This window comes from Schistocerca gregaria, chromosome 1 (assembly GCF_023897955.1).
Source record: "Schistocerca gregaria isolate iqSchGreg1 chromosome 1, iqSchGreg1.2, whole genome shotgun sequence".
In the NCBI taxonomy this organism is placed as follows: Eukaryota; Metazoa; Arthropoda; class Insecta; order Orthoptera; family Acrididae; genus Schistocerca; species Schistocerca gregaria.
Genome location: NC_064920.1, coordinates 46343757 through 46360183, shown reverse-complemented (window position 1 = coordinate 46360183; position 16427 = coordinate 46343757). Strand labels below are relative to the sequence as shown.

At 46.3% G+C, this 16427-nt stretch overlaps 2 non-coding genes across 2 annotated transcripts; both read right to left on the bottom strand.

Moving 5' to 3' along the window:
- Positions 1–1124: 1124 nt before the first annotated feature.
- On the bottom strand, positions 1125–1196 carry Trnak-cuu (transfer RNA lysine (anticodon CUU)). Its single transcript has one exon. It is a non-coding gene; the product is annotated as a tRNA-Lys (tRNA).
- A 14069-nt stretch (positions 1197–15265) lies between these two features.
- Trnak-cuu (transfer RNA lysine (anticodon CUU)) lies at positions 15266–15338 on the bottom strand. The gene has a single exon. It is a non-coding gene; the product is annotated as a tRNA-Lys (tRNA).
- Between the last annotated feature and the right edge of the window lie 1089 nt (positions 15339–16427).

Sequence of the window (16427 nt, the reverse complement as noted above, 5' to 3'; positions counted from 1 at the left end):
ACACCGGTCTTGTTGTGTGTGTTACAAGCTCAAGAGCAACTCCAAGCAAAAAATGGTCAACAGCAACATTCAGACGGTTTCGTACTGCTCAATTGCTACATTAAAACGGTATGTTTCTTTTTCAGAACTGGAAAAACACGAACGTGACAGCATTCGAACCTGTAATCTTCAGATCCGAAGTCCGACGCCTGATTCATTAGGCCACACGGTCACTGGCGTCCAACTATAACTTGTATACGACTCATCTCGAAACGCTCACACCCCTGAGGAATTGTGTTTTCGTTCTGCACAGCCGCTGCCCCTTGCTCTTTCCCACCTATTCGTTACATTCAACCTCTTACGAGACCGACCAAATATAGACTGGGAAACAAGACCACACACTTTGTGCATTCGGAATCGAAGGCAGGGCGTCCCTCGCCGCATTTGCTACGATGGCCATTTGCTACTTCTGCAGAAGCGGCGGCGGCGGAGACGACGACGACTACAACGACCGCGAGAGGCTCTGAGATATGTGAGAAATACATGTATAAAATGTAATTCAGACTTCCTCGTCCCACCTTATGCTGTACCGCTTTGGCAAATGCTTTATCTGCGCCATTCGCCTTAATCACACCTGAGAGTATTTCTTAATAAAACGCCCGTCGCTAATTGTTCGTCATCACAGATACTGTTTGCTATACGGCCACGACGCGAAACTGATTTCCAAAATTCGTCTTCTTCCTCTGAGGATGGAACTTACGACCCCTGGTTTCCTTCACCAGTGCTCTACCACCGAGCTAAAGAGGGGCGGCCAAGCGGCACTCTTGCGTACTTCGGCCTTACGGTCGCCTGCATCATCAGACTTCAGCTGACAACACTTCATATTAGCTTCTAATATTTGCAGCTATGGCGACCCATTGCTGCTTGGCTACACAACTGACACGTAACCGATGTGCTCTCCAAACAACAACACTTGTATTTCAGAACATGTCTTTCACACATGTCTACAAAATCACCTTCACCTTCAAATACAGTTCCCTTGCGACTGATAGAGACGTAGGCAAAGTTTAAAGTTGCTATTTACATTACATCACGTTAATCAGAAAGACGGCAATTTACATCTGCAGCGGAACAAAATTCCGTTCCGCTCAGCGTGGGGCTCGAACCCACAATCCTTGGATTAAGAGTCTCACGCTCTACCGACTGAGCTAGCCGGCTGCCTCAGTTAATACCTGCCTGGTAGCACGTCACACAGTACTCGTTTGGGTTGGGTGGTCCCATACAGAATCTCTCCATGCTGCCTAATGTTTTCCTAACGTCACACTCGTCACGTACTTCACTTTTATTTCATAATCATTTCTGAGAGGTAAAGGAATTACATGACTACATGCAGAGCTAGTGGCGTCAAAATTAACACACATATTTGATGTGGCTCAAAGGCCGAACGAGTTACTTTCCGACGTTGTTTTAGATGTGCAAGTGCCAGTCAAAACTCGCGGTGACGGCACCCTGCCGACCATTTCGCTAGTTAACACCGGTCTTGTTGTGTGTGTTTCAAACTCAAGAGCAACTCCAAGCAAAAAATGGTCAACAGCAACATTCAGACGGTTTCGTACTGCTCAATTGCTACATTAAAACGGTATGTTTCTTTTTCAGAACTGGAAAAACACGAGCGTCACAGGATTCGAACCTGTAATCTTCAGATCCGAAGTCCGACGCCTGATCCATTTTTTTTTTAATCCCCGGTTTAGGAGACCGATGCCTTATCCATTTTTTTTTGTCTAACGCTCTCTCAACTGAGCTATTTTTTTTTTGTCTGTCTCCTCGGAGATTATTTATATCATGGAACAAAGTTTTTACTTAGGACGTTGTGGTTTTTCCCTTATTTTATTTTATGTTTTTTATTTGTTTTTTTTTTATTATTTGCCCTGTTTGGTTCTTGAATGTTGTAATTTGTTTGTACCTTTTTCTGTTGTGGTTTTTTTTTCGTACATAATACCGTGTAGAAGCCGTAGTCACTTCTCAGAGATTAATAAAATAGGTCACTCAGTGCACTGTTTGCTTGTTACTTCCTTATAGTTTCTATCGTGTTGTTCGTTTTTATCCTATGCCTGTCCTCTCGAAGACTATATTCAACATGTTGCCGTAGTGTTTTTTATGGTCACTGTATTTTTTTGATTCCCAATAAGCGGATTCCATATAATCGATGAAATCAATTGAATTGTCAGATCCATTCCTTCCAATTACGTAATGTGTGTAGTGACCCAAGAGCCACATGACAGCGTTGTTTTTGCTTTCTGGAAAAAATGTCACTTCAGGCTGTAATAGCATTTGTGGTGTATAATGGCGGCCATCACTTCTGGTGAGGAGTGCAATCTTCTGTCTGATCCATGTCCAATTGTGAAATAGTCCTCTGCACGTGAATCTGTGTTGAAGTGTGTCCACGAATCCACACTTAGTGCAGTGATTGGTAGCACACAGTCCTATGTGATAAAGTTTTGCATTGGTTGGTACAGTGTCGCTGACTACCTTGTACCAAGTGGAAGCCACGTTTGTTGAATGGATTTTGAGGCTAAGGTTTTTCCATACAGTACGCCATATGACGTTCGGATATTTGATTTCTATGGTATTTTGTGTATCCGATTGGTGCCATGTATTTAGAATCTCCTTTGTAGTTATACTTGACTTGTACATTATGCGTGCCTCTAAGTAGCCGACCTCAATATAAAATTTCTTGATATGCGTTAGTGTGTTGTTTAGTTTGCCCACATTCACCGGGGGTTGCAGGGAACCTGGCTGGACAATTGTGAATAGTCGGGAGGTGACGTTATTTCTGTCCTTATTAATCATAAACAGTGTTCTTTTGATGTAAAGTGCAGTTGCCTTTGTAACAAAATTAGTTAGCCCTAACCCGCCCATCAGTCTTGCTTTGGTCACACTGTCCAGTCTAACTTTAAATATGTTGCCTTTCCACAGGTAGCTATTTGCAAGACGCATTACCTTTTTCACCTGTAACGTCGGTGCTGGGAATATTTGTGCTACAAAACAGGCTTTAGAAAACACGTAGGTGTTAATTAATAGAACATTTTGCAATAAATTCGCGGATCGCCAACTTAGTGCCCTTAACGCACCCTGTATTTTGTTCGCCGTGTCCCGCCAATTTACTGCAGCCATCTTCATTGGACAATTGTTCATAGTAATGCCTAGTGTTTTGTGGGAATCAACTAGTGACGCCCATTGGCTGCGTACCCTGTCAAACCCTCTTAGGTTTAAGATTTTACTCTTATGGATGTTCACTTTTGAACCAGAGGCGCGACTATATTGACGTATCGTCTCTTCCAGAATTGTAATTTCTCCTCCGTTTCGAAGGACGACGCCCACGTCATCGGCATATGCTTTTGCTGTAAACGTGACTCCGGAGATTGTGACGCCACTTAATTTGTCGCTGAGTTGCCGTAGCAAAGGTTCAAGTGCAAGAACATACAAAAGCATTGATAACGGGCTCCCTTGTGGAACTCCCCTCTCTACATGAATAGTTTTCGTCGCCTGTCCGTTGACGTAAGCCTTGGCAGTTATTCCGGTCATCATCTGATGGATTACTCTAACTGCTCGATCGAGAAAAGCCAGACGTGTAAATATGAGGTCCTCGTATCGGTGGCTGACATGGTCAAACGCCTTGCAGAAATCGACGAAGTATATTGCACACCTGATGTCAGTGACTGCCACGATAGAAGTGAGGTCTCTGTATTCGGAGATGACCGACATGATCGTCCGGCCCGGGAAGCAGGCTTGATGGCCTTTTATTACTATTCTGAGAAGTGGTGTGAGTCTCTCCTTAAGTGCTCGTGCAATGGTCTTGTATCATAGTTCATCAACATTAAGGGGCGAAACTGATCGATGTTCTTTTGTCCTTTACTTTTCGGAATCAAGACTAGTTTTCCTTCCTTAAGTTCAGTTGGTAATTCTCCTCCTTGTAAGGTTTCGTTTATTATATCCGTGAATGTTGACCCAATAATATGCCAAAACTTGTGATAAAATTCTTTTGGTAATCCATCTGGACCCACCGATTTGTTGGAAGGTGACGTCTTTACGAGATGTAATATTTCGTCCTCTGCAAAGGCAGCAAGCAGACAGTTATTTTCATCAGTAGTGATCCGTTCCGTTAATAAGTGTAAAGTTTCAGGACGTGCAGTCTCGGCAGTCTGGTCTTTAGCGTAGAGGTGAGCGAAATGCTGATGTATGGCGCGCACCATGTGATTTTGGTCGGTAATTACAGTCCCGTCTTCGAGTTGGAGGTGTTCAATAAAACTGCGTCGCCTATGAGGTTGGTGTTTGATCAGGTGAAACATTGAAGTAGTTTCTTCTTGTAGTAGAGACTTCGCCTTTGATTTAAGTTTTAATCCCTCCAACTGCCGGCGTGTGATGCTTAGAAGTTTCGCTTTTATTTTTCGAATTTGCTCTAGGTGAGTAGCAGCTACATTATGTTTGTCATGTAGTTCTCGCAATACCGTATAATAAAATTCGATTGTCTTTTTGGTATCTCTAGTATTTTTGAAAACTGTATGATTTTAAGGATTGCCGAAGTTTAGGTTTGGCAAACTTGACCCACCATTCGATTTTAGATCCGTATTTATGCACTGATTTCAAACATGCCGTCCATGTGGCTTTGATCCAGTCTTCCAGTTCGTCATCTTTGAGATGGGCAATGTTGAGCATCCACTGACTGCGGTAAAATTTAGTAGGTTGTCTTGCTAAATTGATAGTCATAGAAAACCCACAGTGATCCGAGCAGTATGTCGAGATTACTTCCACATCCAACACGTTATGAATTAGATTCTCCGACACATACTGCCTATCGATCCGACTGCATGATGTCGAAGTGAAATGCGCGAACTTGACTAGCGTAGGGAATTTGATTTCCCATGCATCTTTGTACTTCATGTTTTTAATTAAGTCATGCAGCTCCTTGCTGTAATTAAAGTGCGGCACCTGATCTTTCCTGTTAACTACACAATTGAAGTCGCCACCAATTATTACAGACGCAGGATTTTTCCTCAGCAAGTAGATAATGTCATCCTTGAAAAAATTTGCTCTCGCCGCTTTGTTGGTGTTACCGGACGGTGCATAAACATTGACAACGGTGACATCAAATATTTTACAACTAAGGCCTCTTCTTGTAACCAGTTTATCCAACAACATTACCGGTAAACCTTCACGAGTTAAAATTGCGGTTCCTGTGTTTGCGTCCGGTAAGACATTATAAAATATTTGAAAACCGGGTACGGTGAAATCAGTGAATAACACTTCTTGCAACAACACAACATCGGCCTCTGATTCATAGATAAATTGTTTTAACACTACTTTTTTCGAATCTGACGTTATCCTGTTAACGTTAATAGTTAATATTTTATAAGCTTGAAGAATCTGAAAAGGTTAATTGTCATATAGGGGTGGCAAAGTAGAGGGGGTACACAAAATTCGAGATGTACACTTCGCCCAATGTGCACAATGTATTTGAGGGGAAGAAAAGTCAGCCTGAAGTCCGCCGCTTTTTCACTAAATGGCTGCACCTGTGCCCGTGTCTTTCGTTGCATTTGCTATCTCATGAAAAGCAGGAACGGTGAGACTTAATATAGACACTTCCTGTAGAAGTACAACATCGGCTGCAGACCCGTTGATAAACTGTAGCTACAACCCTGTCTTCAAAGCTGTCGTGAACTTGTTAATATTAAGAGAAAGAAATTTATATGCCTGGGTCGTGCCCATCGGAGGAGGGAGAAAGCTAAATTGCATTAGCGGCCCAGTCCATCGCACTGTCAGACTGCGAAGTGACAGTGCCACGTTCGCGTCCTGATTCCGCGGCACCTCTAATCGGAGTCTTCCTTCGGGCCGCGGAGACATTTGGTTTGGGTTTAGTTTTCCGTCGTCCACTAGCCGGGAGTTCCATGGCAGAAGGCGGGGTGTGCGGATCATGACTGAAATCGGTAGCCGGAGTGCCGGCTTCCTCCACTGGATCTAACTCGTGCGAAGACGCGGCGGCGGAAGGCAATGTGTGTTTGTTTGTATCCACACGGTCTGTTGGTAAACAGCCGTCCGGCTTCCCAGGTTGGTTGAGTTCATGAAGGGGCAGGTTGGTGTTGACAACGGGCTCCAGACCAACTGCTTCATCGTGTGTCTGTAGAGCCGACATCGGAAGGTCGTCCTCTTGTTGTGCGTCCAACTCGTGTTGTGGCGGGCCGGCCGGTGGCGTCACAACAGTTAGCTGTAAACACTGGCCGGCACTGTTGTTTACCGTCGCCGCCGTGGACGCAACGGCGTCGGAGCCCTCATCTATGCTGTCCACGGCAACGTTTTCCTGCGAGGGAGGGTTTGCGTCCGTGACCGAGATCGGGTCGTTGACCGACAACTCTTCATCAGTTCCACTATCGTCGCAGGTACGGCGTCGTTTGTTACCGACTGATAACGTTGTTCTGACAGCAAGTGGAAGCTTCTCGCTCTTCTGCGCTAATGGCGGGAAGGACTCGTTGCTAAGATCAGGTTCAACGGCCTCTGATGTACTGGGTGGCAAAGGTGTCTCCTCCAAATTCTGACGTTGGGTCATAATATCAGCTAGAGTCAACCTCTGGCGTTTTTGTAAGGTGTTTTTAAGGACGAAAATACGCCGAGGACAATCACTGCGTAGATGCCCGCTCTCGTTACAAATATAACAAGTTTCTACTTGCCCACTATAAACGACATGTGCTTTATAGCCACAGACCACGATTTTCGAGGGAATATTAACTTTAATGCTCATATCAACAGAACGAACCCCACTGTAGCATTGCAATTTGTGTTGGCTAGACCATTTTTCCATTCTGATTTGCCGAATATCACCGTATTTAGCAAGAACATCTTTCAATAGGTAATGTTCAACTTCAGGTGGCAAATTGAATACTCGAACCTGTTTATATTCTACACCGGTATTGGTGATTAACACGGTACTCACCGATTGGTCGCGATGATGGAATTCCGCCATTCCTCCAGTTTTCTGCAATATCTTCTCCAGTTGTAACGGAGTGGGAAACTTGACAAAGAAACAGTAATCCGCCATATCATAGTACGCTGTGTAAACCTGGTCAGAAGTTATCCCAATTACATCGACAATCCAGTCATGAATTTCCAGAGAGCTTGGTTGCACACGACGCGATGCCTTATCAAACTCAAAACATAATGTATTCTTACGGGGAACCAATTTAACCATAACTGTAATGATAAGCGGCCGAAACTGCTGGTAAGAGAAGAAAAAAAAACAATAAGAGTACACAAAAACGCAAAATAACACGAGAAAAAAACACAATCACTGTCACAAGAAACGGTGTTAACACGGCTTGCGGCGCTACGACGGCACGGAAGTGAAGGCACGTCCGAACGCTGTCGCTTCTCAAGCGGAACTTGATCCATTAGGCCACACAGTCACTGGCGACCAACTACAACTTGTATACGACTCATCTCGAAACGCTCACACCCCTGAGGAATTGTGTTTTCGTTCTGCACAGCCGCTGCCCCTTGCTCTTTCCACCCATTCGTTACATTCAACCTCTTACGAGACCGACCAAATATAGACTGGGAAACAAGACCACACACTTTGTGCATTCGGAATCGAAGGCAGGGCGTTCCTCGCCGCATTTGCTACGATGGCCATTTGCTACTTCTGCAGAAGCGGCGGCGGCGGCGACGACGACCGCGAGAGGCTCTGAGATATGTGAGACATACATCTATAAAATGTAATTCAGACTTCCTCGTCCCACCTTTTGCTGTACCGCTTTGGCAAATGCTTTATCTGCGCCATTCGCCTTAATCACACCTGAGAGTAATTCTTAATAAAACGCCTGTCGCTAATTGTTCGTCATCACAGATACTGTTTGCTATACGGCCACGACGCGAAACTGATTTCCAAAATTCGTCTTCCTCCTCTGAGGATGGAACTTACGACCCCTGGTTTACTACACCAGTGCTCTACCACCGACCTAAAGAGGCGCGGCCAAGGGGCACTCTTGCGTACTTCGGCCTTACGGTCGCCTGCATCATCAGACTTCAGCTGACAACACTTCATATTAGCTTCTAATATTTGCAGCTATGGCGACCCATTACTGCTTGGCTACACATCAGACACGTAACCGAAGTGCTCTCCAAACAACAACACTTGTATTTCAGAACATGTCTTTCACACATGTCTACAAAATCACCTTCACCTTCAAATACAGTTTCCTTACGACTGATAGAGACGTAGGCAAAGTTTAAAGTTGCTATTTACATTACATCACGTTAATCAGAAAAACGGTAATTTACATCTGCAGCGGAACAAAATTCCGTTTGTCTCAGTGTGGGGCTCGAACCCACGACCCTGGGATTAAGAGTCTCACGCTCTACCGACTCAGCTAGCCGGCTGCGTCGGTTAATACCTGCCAGGTAGCACGTCACACAGTACTCGTTTGGGTTGGGTGGTCCCATACAGAATCTCTCCATGCTGCCTAATGTTTTCCTAACGTCACACTCGTCACGTACTTCACTTTTATTTTATAATCATTTCTGAGAGGTAAATGAATTGCATGACAACATGCAGAGCTAGTGGCGTCAAAATTAACACACATACTTGATGTGACTCAAAAGCCGAACGAGTTACTTTCCGACGTTGTTTCAGATGTGCTAGTGCCAGTCAAAACTCGTGGTGACGGAACCCTGCTGACCATTTCGCTAGTTAACACCGGTCTTGTTGTGTGAGTTTCAAGCTCAATAGCAACTCCAAGCAAAAAATGGTCAACAGCAACACTCAGACGGTTTCGTACTGCTCAATTGCTACATTAAAACGGTAGGTTTCTTTTTCAGAACTGGAAAAACACGAGCGTGACAGGATTCGAACCTGTAATCTTCAGATCCGAAGTCCGACGCCTGATCCATTAGGCCACACAGTCACTGGCGACCAACTACAACTTGTATGCGACTCATCTCGAAACGCTCACACCCCTGAGGAATTGTGTTTTCGTTCTGCACAGCCGCTGCCCCTTGCTCTTTCCCACCCATTCGTTACATTTAACCTCTTACGAGACCGACCAAATATAGACTGGGAAACAAGACCACACACTTTGTGCATTCGGAATCGAAGGCAGGGCGTCCCTCACCGCATTTGCTACGATGGCCATTTGCTACTTCAGCTGAAGCGGCGGCGGCGGCGACGAAAATGTAATTCAGACTGCCTCGTCCCACCTTATGCTGTACCGCTTTGGCAAATGCTTTATCTGCGCCATTCGCCTTAATCACATCTGAGAGTAATTCTTAATAAAACGCCTGTCGCTAATTGTTCGGCTTCACAGATACTGTTTGCTATACGGCCACGACACGAAACTGATTTCCAAAATTCGTCTTCCTCCTCTGAGGATGGAACTTACGACCCCTGGTTTACTACACCAGTGCTGTACCACTTTTTTTTTTTTTTTTTTTTGTTACTGTTTGCTATACGGCCACGACACGAAACTGATTTCCAAAATTCGTCTTCCTCCTGTGAGGATGGAACTTACGACCCCAGGTTTACTAGACCAGTGCTCTACCACTTTCTTTTCTTTTTTTTGTTTTTACTTTCGTTTTCGTGTGCCATTTTTTCAAAGTTAAGGGTGACAGTCAGTCTGAGGCTGCGGAAACAAAGCGGGCAGGGGTCGAAACCCGAGGCCTGGCCACGATGATTCCACCGTCCTGTTTCCGAATGGCACCTGTACAACGGCGTCGTACTTCCCCTACTGTCTCGGTTCTTGGTCTTACTTTTGTTTTTCTTGTTCGCCCTAAAGCTCCACGTAAACTTAAGTCCAGGTGTAGAGAAGAATTTTACATAAAGGCGGCAAAACCAGCTACAGTATAAAAGAAATCGGCTCACACAGGCGACCTTAGCCAACACCCTCCCTTTCAAATGTTTGGCTAAGCATATTTGCAAAATCTTTACGGAGTCCTGGCAAGCGCAATCGGTTCCAGTAAGCAGTAAGGATGTACTGCCGAAACGTTAGGTGTTCATCCTCTTCATGCCAACTATTGACAAAATGTACGAAGTGTCCAAGCAACCACATAACGGTATAGAGCTTCGTTCGCGGATAAAAGGAAGAATCGGGCCGTACGATGATGTCAATGATATAAGCGGTTTCTGCAGTCCTAGTGACAAAAGCCAGTTGTTTCCTGAGCCAAAGCCAATTAGCAAGGTGCCCACTGCAGGTGAATCGATGCTCAAGTGTGTCCAGGAGACCACACCGAGTGCAGTTGTCCGTGTCAGAAAGACCAATACGGTGCAGTCGTACGTTGGTGGGGACCAAACCATTAACTACCCTACACCACGTGGACGCCACACAGCCATTGAGTGGATCGGCAGACTAACATTCTTCCAGATGTTCCTCCAGGACACTGATGGAGACGCCAGTTCGATTGGATTGGGACCAGCTAGCCCCTCACAACGGGCAATCAAGCTCTTGGTCGTTGGCACCGGTCGTCGCAAGAAGACGTCACCGAGGTAACTAACCGCAATATAAAATTCCCGGACGTGTTTCAACTTAAAATTGAGGCGACCGACGTCGTCAGGTGGAGCAAGGCTCTTCGGACGCAGAACAGTAAAACGTCTGGATGTAGTTGAAGTCACTTCTTGCGTAACAATGAGAGTCGTACGGCTGACGTACAAGGCAGATGCCTTGCGGGTAATGTCAGTGAGGCCCAAGCCTCCGGAGATACGCGGTTTCGTCATAACCTCGTAACGCAACTTGAATAGATGACCCTTCCATATAAACCTGCTAGACAATTGGCGCAACCTTTTCGCCACCATAATGGGAAGTGGGAACTGCTGAGCAACATAATAGGCTTTACTTAACACGTACGTGTCTAAAAATCTGACTTTTTGCAAAATGGTAGCAGAGCGCTGCTTATGGACCATCAGAGCCCACTGTATCTTCTCGGTGACAGATTTCCAATTAAGAGCCGCCATTTTTATGGGACACCGATCAATGCTAATGCCCAATGACGTATGGCGATCGACAAAAGTGGCCCAAGGGACATCAGCATCGCGAAACGCTCGAATATCAAGGAACTTACATTTACCCTGATTGAGACGCGCTCCAGAGACACAACAGTATGCATCAACCGCCCCTTTCAACAATGTGATATCATCACGTTGACGGAGGAGAACAACGACATCGTCCGCGTACGCCTTAACAGTGAGCTTCCCACCAGAGAAGGTCATACCCTGAAGCTTGAAAGCAAGAGTCCGAAGCAGCGGTTCCAGGGACAGTATGAATAGAGACATAGAGAGCGGACTACCCTGAGGTACCCCTCGGCGGATAGCAATGGGCGGCGTCAGCTGCCCATTGACTGACACCCGAGCAGTTATTCCCCTATACAAATTACCAAGAACACCACGTGATGAAGCGTTAAAACCTATTGTATCTAAAACACGATTTAACAACACATGACCGACGTGATCAAAGGACTTGTAAAAATCGAGGAAAGCAAAGGCACAATGAACGTTTGTAACCGCCGCAACCGAGACAACATCCCGATATTCGGCTACTGGGGTCAGAATAGATCTACCAGGAAAACAACATTGATGTGCACCAATCACACCCCGAAGCAGAGAAGACAATCGACTATTGAGCGCTCTAGCAGCTGTCTTGTAATCAAAGTTCAGCAATGTGAGCGGACGAAGATTGCCAGCTGATAAATGACCAGTGGGCTTCGGAATTAAAACAATTTTCCCTACTTTAAAATCGGCTGGCACATCCATCCCCCTGACAATCGCATTTAAAATCTGCGTAAAAGTGCCACCCAAAAGAGGCCAAAAACGGAGATAAAATTCTTTAGGCAGGCCGTCTGGACCAGGCGATTTACCGGACGGAGAGCGAGCAATAAAATCGAAAACATCATCTACCTGGAACTCCCGGAGAAAGTCGCCGTTCGCTTCAGGCGTGATCGTCGCAGGAAGATCCTCAAGGACATCATCAGAAAGTGACGCACCAGAATCATTGGCAGAATAGAGACTAGCGTAATACTGATGAAGAGCACGAGTCATATCCTCCTGTGCAATAAGCTGTCGTCCATCATCCACCATAAGATAAGAGATGCATGTCCGACGACGTCGAGTCTGATGCCGCAGCAGGTGGTACAAAGAAGTCAGTTCACCTTCAACAAGAGAGTGAGGTTTCGACTTTACTCGCAGACCATCCAACTGTCGTCGTTTGAGGGTCAAGAGCTTTGCTTTAATACGACGAACATCATGGATCCGCAGAGGAGAAGGACCCGCCGCGTCATACAGTTCACGCAGGACAGAGTAATAAAATTCATACATGTTCTTAAAATCACGCGCCCTTGCGGCAGAGTAAAAAATCAAAGACTGACGAATCTTGGGCTTGGCAAACGCAGTCCACCAAACGAGCAAGGAGGGGTAACGCGGGACAGAGCGAAGACATCGCTCCCACACGGCACTTACAACTTCATCAATGGCACTGTCGGCAAGGTGGGAAACATTTAACATCCACTGGGAACGATAAAGTTTTGCTGGTTGGTGACTAAGATTTACAGTTGCAGTAAAAGCACAATGGTCAGAAAAACTAGTAGGAATAACATCGACAGAAAGAATGTTATCACATAAAAAATCAGAGAAGTAGAATCTCTGGAGTCTACTGCATGAGGACGCGGTAAAATACGTAAATTTCACCAGGGTTGGGTATTTGTGTTCCCAAACATCACGCAGGTGCATCGTACGAACCAAGTCATGTAAATCTCGGCAATAATTAAAATTGGGGGACTGGTCTTCAGGGCGTAAAGCACAATTAAAATCGCCTCCGAGCAGAAGACTCCGAGGACTCTTGCGCAAAAGATAAATAAGCTCTTCCTTATAAAAGCGCGATCGAGCCACAGTGCGACCCGAACCAGAGGGGGCATACAAAACAAATAGGCAGAGATCAAAAAGACGACAACCAATCCCACGGCCAGAGTCAAGGAATTCAATGTCAGTAACAGGAATACCTTCTCGAAAGAAAAGAGCAGTTCCTGTTTAATTTTCCGGTTTGACATTAAAAACAGTTTGAAATCCAGGTAGAGAGAGATCAGAAAACAATACTTCCTGCAAAAATACTACGTCCGCACAGGAGTCGTAGAGAAACTGCCGCAAAGAGGCAATGCGAACGTCGGACTCAATACGGTTAACATTTAAGGTAAGAAAGGTGTATGCTTGAACCATGGAGAGAAAATCGAGAGAAGAAATCACCTACACCGACGCATCAACATCACAGTCCATAGCAGGGGAGACGGAGGCATCCGAGGGAAGGGGACTGCTACCCCCTTCCGCGGATCCCTTACGTTTCGGTTTTTTACGAACAGCATTGACGTTCGGCTGAACCCGCAACTTGCGTCGGCTGACGGGCAAGGAAGCGGCAGCCAAAGGTGACGTAGGAGGGTCAAGTTCTGTATCCGACACCACCCGCGCCGGTCCACAGTCAGGGTCCGGGGTCGCGGGGGAAACATCCGACGAAACGGACTGGTCTACACCAATACTAGCTTCCGGCAAACATGGACTACACGGAGGCGAAACGTGAGCAGGAAGCTCCGAAGCTGCTAAGTTGGAAGGAAGCGGAGCAGCTCCGCTGGCAGAGGTATGGGGCAGCGAAGCAGGAAGTTGTTGTGGCTCAACTTGTTGTGACAATGAAGTCGGTTCGGAAGGCGGCGCCAACAGGCCCGACCGACGAGCCGACTTGAGAGAAGCCGCGTCAGAAGCCGGAGGGGCGTCAGCAGCCGCTACCGGAAAAGCTACTTCAGGGGAACAGGGAGCATCTACACTACTCTGTGGCTCGGAGGATGTCGGTCTCCCGGATTGGGGCATCTCGGGGAGATCCTCATCCGTACTATTTCCATCTTGTGCGCGACGCCGTTTATTATTCAAAAGCGGCACACCCACCTGAGGAACAGACGGAACAACATCAGATTTGGCACGCAAAGGAGGAAATTCTGTATCAGGGGCGTGCAAAACCTGCGGCGGGGCGCTACTACCACTGGACTGTTCGACACCAAGAGCAGAACCACCGGCAACGAGGTCAGCGACCGTTAACTTGCGACGCTGTTCGAGAGAATTTTTTAACACAAAAACCCTCCGCGGCAGTCGGTACGCACGTGGCCACTCTCATTACACAAGAAGCAGTTGCCAACCTGACCACTATATGTTACATGGACACGATATCCACCGATCTGCAGGTGCGAGGGAATATGCTGCTTCACGTGCATTTCGACGGAACGAATACCACTGTAACACTGCAGACGATGTTGGCTGGACCAGCGTTCAAGGCGAATACTCCTAACATCACCATACTTGAGTAAACCCTCCTTAAGATACACATTATCCACTTCCGGCGGGAGGTTGTAAATACGAACACTGGTGTACGTAACGGAAGCATTTGAAAGTAGTACGGTACTGACAGAATCATCCCGATGCCGAAAGAGAACCTGATGACCAAATTTGGAAATAATTTTATCAACCTGAAGAGGGTCCATAAATTTAACAAAGAAAACATAGAGTTCGGTATGAAAATATGCAGTGTGCACCTGATCCGAATTAATGCCAAAGGTATCTACTAACCAATCATGAATCTCAAGGGAACTAGGTTGCACATGGCGGGTGGACTTGTCGAAAGCAAAACTAACTGTAGCCTGACGAGGAATAACCTGAGACGACATTTTCCAAAACTACGCGGTCTAAACCGCTACACGAAAAACACTGAAATACACACAGAAAGTAACACAACGAACGAAACAACGACGGAGAAAAACTTACAGAAGGTGCAACACTAAACGTAAACAAACGATATCCCACTATACGTAACGCTACGGCGGAGCGGAAGACTAGGCACGTCCACACTGCACGGCGTCTGAAGCGGAACTATCTGAGCTAAAGAGGCGCGGCCTAGCGGCACTCTTGCGTACTTCGGCCTTACGGTCGCCTGCATCATCAGACTTCAGCTGACAACACTTCATATTATCTTCTAATATTTGCAGCTATGGCGACCCATTACTTCTTGGCTACACATGTGACACGTAACCGATGTGCTCTCCAAACAACAGCACTTGCATTTCAGAACATGTCTTTCACACATGTCTACAAAATCACCTTCACCTTCAAATACAGTTTCCTTGCGACTGATAGAGACGTAGGCAAAGTTTAAAGTTCCTATTTACATTACATCACGTTAATCAGAAAAACGGTAATTTACATCTGCAGCGGAACAAAATTCCGTTCCGGCCAGCGTGGGGCTCGAACCCACAACCCTGGGATTAAGAGTCTCACACTCTACCGACTGAGCTAGCCGGCTGCCTCTGTTAATACCTGCCGGGTAGCACGTCACACAGTACTCGTTTGGGTTGGGTGGTCCCATACAGAATCTCTCCATGCTGCCTAATGTTTTCCTAACGTCACACTCGTCACGTACTTCACTTTTATTTCATAATCATTTCTGAGAGGTAAAGGAATTGCATGACAACATGCAGAGCTAGTGGCGTCAAAATTAACACACATACTTGATGTGACTCAAAAGCCGAACGAGTTACTTTCCGACGTTGTTTTAGATGTGCAAGTGCCAGTCAAAACTCGCGGTGACGGCATCCTGCCGACCATTTCGCTAGTTAACACCGGTCTTGCTGTGTGTGTTTCAAGCTCAAGAGCAACTCCAAGCAAAAAATGGTCAACAGCAACATTCAGACGGTTTCGTACTGCTCAATTGCTACATTAAAACGGTATGTTTCTTTTTCAGAACTGCAAAAACACGAGCGTGACAGGATTCGAAAGTGTAATCTTCAGATCCGAAGTCCGACGCATGATCCATTAGGCCACACAGTCACTGGCGATCAACTACAACTTGTATGCGACTCATCTCGAAACGCTCACACCCCTGTGGAATTGTGTTTTCGTTCTGCACAGCCGCTGCCCCTTGCTCTTTCCCACCCATTCGTTACATTCAACCTCTTACGAGACCGACCAAATATAGACTGGGAAACAAGACCACACACTTTGTGCATTCGGAATCGAAGGCAGGGCGTCCCTCGCCGCATTTGCTACGATGGCCATTTGCTACTTCCACAGAAGCGGCGGCGGCGGCGACGATGACGACGACGACGAAGACAACGACCGCGAGAAGCTCTGAGATATGAGAGAAATACATCTATAAAATGTAATTCAGATTGCTTCGTCCCACCTTATGCTGTACCGCTTTGGAAAATGCTTTATCTGCCCCCCCATGCCAGAGGAGCCGGTCCGGGGCAAGAGACGGGCTCCCATCTTTCTTTTATCACTCGTATAATCATGGCGACAACCGATACGAGTGACTCGAGTGCGCCTCAACGGGCTTCTTTTGCGCCGCCTGATCCCTCTCCTCAGGATGAGTCGGGACAGGCCGAAAATGAAA